The sequence below is a fragment of the Protomyctophum bolini genome (assembly GCF_963924005.1).
Source record: "Protomyctophum bolini genome assembly, chromosome: 11".
NCBI lineage: Eukaryota > Metazoa > Chordata > Actinopteri > Myctophiformes > Myctophidae > Protomyctophum > Protomyctophum bolini.
This window is the reverse complement of record NC_137872.1, coordinates 45891045-45895092: the sequence shown is the minus strand read 5'-3', so window position 1 is coordinate 45895092 and position 4048 is coordinate 45891045.

Here is a 4048-nt window from a genome sequence, read left to right as displayed (position 1 = left end):
AGTGGCTAGCTTTCATCCCAACACAGTTTAAGGGCCATACGGTACATAGTTTTCAAGTTACAGACTAAGCTAAGCAAAAGTGAACCAGGCCTTTTTACTGTGAAAATGGCACTTTGGGACTGTGAAAGTGACATTTTGGCCCTGTTGTCCCAAACTGCCCCAGCACTTCCCACATTGCTCAAAGTGGCTAGCTTTCATCCCAACACAGTTTATAGGGCCATACGGTACATAGTTTTCAAGTTACAGACTAAGCTAAGCAAAATGAATCTTTTTTTTTTTACTGTGAAAATGGCACTTTGGGACTGTGAAAGGGTTAGGGTTAGGGTTAGGGTTTTGGCCCTGTTGTCCCAAACTGCCCCAGCACTTCCCACATTGCTCAAAGTGGCTAGCTTTCATCCCAACACAGTTTATAGGGCCATACGGTACATAGTTTTCAAGTTACAGACTAAGCTAAGCAAAAGTGAACCAGGCCTTTTTACTGTGAAAACGGCACTTTGGGACTGTGAAAGTGACATTTTGACCCTGTTGTCCCAAACTGCCCCAGCACTTCCCACATTGCTCAAAGTGGCTAGCTTTCATCCCAACACAGTTTATAGGGCCATACGGTACATAGTTTTCAAGTTACAGACTAAGCTAAGCAAAATGAATCTTTTTTTTTTTACTGTGAAAATGGCACTTTGGGACTGTGAAAGGGTTAGGGTTAGGGTTAGGGTTTTGGCCCTGTTGTCCCAAACTGCCCCAGCACTTCCCACATTGCTCAAAGTGGCTAGCTTTCATCCCAACACAGTTTATAGGGCCATACGGTACATAGTTTTCAAGTTACAGACTAAGCTAAGCAAAAGTGAACCAGGCCTTTTTACTGTGAAAACGGCACTTTGGGACTGTGAAAGTGACATTTTGGCCCTGTTGTCCCAAACTGCCCCAGCACTTCCCACATTGCTCAAAGTGGCTAGCTTTCATCCCAACACAGTTTATAGGGCCATACGGTACATAGTTTTCAAGTTACAGACTAAGCTAAGCAAAAGTGAACCAGGCCTTTTTACTGTGAAAATGGCACTTTGGGACTGTGAAAGTGACATTTTGGCCCTGTTGTCCCAAACTGCCCCAGCACTTCCCACATTGCTCAAAGTGGCTAGCTTTCATCCCAACACAGTTTATAGGGCCATACGGTACATAGTTTTCAAGTTACAGACTAAGCTAAGCAAAAGTGAACCAGGCCTTTTTACTGTGAAAACGGCACTTTGGGACTGTGAAAGTGACATTTTGGCCCTGTTGTCCCAAACTGCCCCAGCACTTCCCACATTGCTCAAAGTGGCTAGCTTTCATCCCAACACAGTTTATAGGGCCATACGGTACATAGTTTTCAAGTTACAGACTAAGCTAAGCAAAAGTGAACCAGGCCTTTTTACTGTGAAAATGGCACTTTGGGACTGTGAAAGTGACATTTTGGCCCTGTTGTCCCAAACTGCCCCAGCACTTCCCACATTGCTCAAAGTGGCTAGCTTTCATCCCAACACAGTTTATAGGGCCATACGGTACATAGTTTTCAAGTTACAGACTAAGCTAAGCAAAAGTGAACCAGGCCTTTTTACTGTGAAAACGGCACTTTGGGACTGTGAAAGTGACATTTTGGCCCTGTTGTCCCAAACTGCCCCAGCACTTCCCACATTGCTCAAAGTGGCTAGCTTTCATCCCAACACAGTTTATAGGGCCATACGGTACATAGTTTTCAAGTTACAGACTAAGCTAAGCAAAAGTGAACCAGGCCTTTTTACTGTGAAAATGGCACTTTGGGACTGTGAAAGTGACATTTTGGCCCTGTTGTCCCAAACTGCCCCAGCACTTCCCACATTGCTCAAAGTGGCTAGCTTTCATCCCAACACAGTTTATAGGGCCATACGGTACATAGTTTTCAAGTTACAGACTAAGCTAAGCAAAATGAATCTTTTTTTTTTTACTGTGAAAATGGCACTTTGGGACTGTGAAAGGGTTAGGGTTAGGGTTAGGGTTTTGGCCCTGTTGTCCCAAACTGCCCCAGCACTTCCCACATTGCTCAAAGTGGCTAGCTTTCATCCCAACACAGTTTATAGGGCCATACGGTACATAGTTTTCAAGTTACAGACTAAGCTAAGCAAAAGTGAACCAGGCCTTTTTACTGTGAAAATGGCACTTTGGGACTGTGAAAGTGACATTTTGGCCCTGTTGTCCCAAACTGCCCCAGCACTTCCCACATTGCTCAAAGTGGCTAGCTTTCATCCCAACACAGTTTATAGGGCCATACGGTACATAGTTTTCAAGTTACAGACTAAGCTAAGCAAAATTAATCTTTTTTTTTTTACTGTGAAAATGGCACTTTGGGACTGTGAAAGGGTTAGGGTTAGGGTTTTGGCCCTGTTGTCCCAAACTGCCCCAGCACTTCCCACATTGCTCAAAGTGGCTAGCTTTCATCCCAACACAGTTTATAGGGCCATACGGTACATAGTTTTCAAGTTACAGACTAAGCTAAGCAAAAGTGAACCAGGCCTTTTTACTGTGAAAATGGCACTTTGGGACTGTGAAAGTGACATTTTGGCCCTGTTGTCCCAAACTGCCCCAGCACTTCCCACATTGCTCAAAGTGGCTAGCTTTCATCCCAACACAGTTTATAGGGCCATACGGTACATAGTTTTCAAGTTACAGACTAAGCTAAGCAAATTAATCTTTTTTTTTTTACTGTGAAAATGGCACTTTGGGACTGTGAAAGGGTTGGGGTTAGGGTTAGGGTTTTGGCCCTGTTGTCCCAAACTGCCCCAGCACTTCCCACATTGCTCAAAGTGGCTAGCTTTCATCCCAACACAGTTTATAGGGCCATACGGTACATAGTTTTCAAGTTACAGACTAAGCTAAGCAAAGTGAACAAGGCCTTTTTACTGTGAAAATGGCACTTTGGGACTGTGAAAGTGACATTTTGGCCCTGTTGTCCCAAACTGCCCCAGCACTTCCCACATTGCTCAAAGTGGCTAGCTTTCATCCCAACACAGTTTATAGGGCCATACGGTACATAGTTTTCAAGTTACAGACTAAGCTAAGCAAAAGTGAACCAGGCCTTTTTACTGTGAAAATGGCACTTTGGGACTGTGAAAGTGACATTTTGGCCCTGTTGTCCCAAACTGCCCCAGCACTTCCCACATTGCTCAAAGTGGCTAGCTTTCATCCCAACACAGTTTATAGGGCCATACGGTACATAGTTTTCAAGTTACAGACTAAGCTAAGCAAAAGTGAACCAGGCCTTTTTACTGTGAAAATGGCACTTTGGGACTGTGAAAGTGACATTTTGGCCCTGTTGTCCCAAACTGCCCCAGCACTTCCCACATTGCTCAAAGTGGCTAGCTTTCATCCCAACACAGTTTATAGGGCCATACGGTACATAGTTTTCAAGTTACAGACTAAGCTAAGCAAAATGAATCTTTTTTTTTTTACTGTGAAAATGGCACTTTGGGACTGTGAAAGGGTTGGGGTTAGGGTTAGGGTTTTGGCCCTGTTGTCCCAAACTGCCCCAGCACTTCCCACATTGCTCAAAGTGGCTAGCTTTCATCCCAACACAGTTTATAGGGCCATACGGTACATAGTTTTCAAGTTACAGACTAAGCTAAGCAAAATTAATCTTTTTTTTTTTACTGTGAAAATGGCACTTTGGGACTGTGAAAGGGTTAGGGTTAGGGTTAGGGTTTTGGCCCTGTTGTCCCAAACTGCCCCAGCACTTCCCACATTGCTCAAAGTGGCTAGCTTTCATCCCAACACAGTTTATAGGGCCATACGGTACATAGTTTTCAAGTTACAGACTAAGCTAAGCAAAAGTGAACCAGGCCTTTTTACTGTGAAAATGGCACTTTGGGACTGTGAAAGTGACATTTTGGCCCTGTTGTCCCAAACTGCCCCAGCACTTCCCACATTGCTCAAAGTGGCTAGCTTTCATCCCAACACAGTTTATAGGGCCATACGGTACATAGTTTTCAAGTTACAGACTAAGCTAAGCAAAATGAATCTTTTTTTTTTTACTGTGAAAATG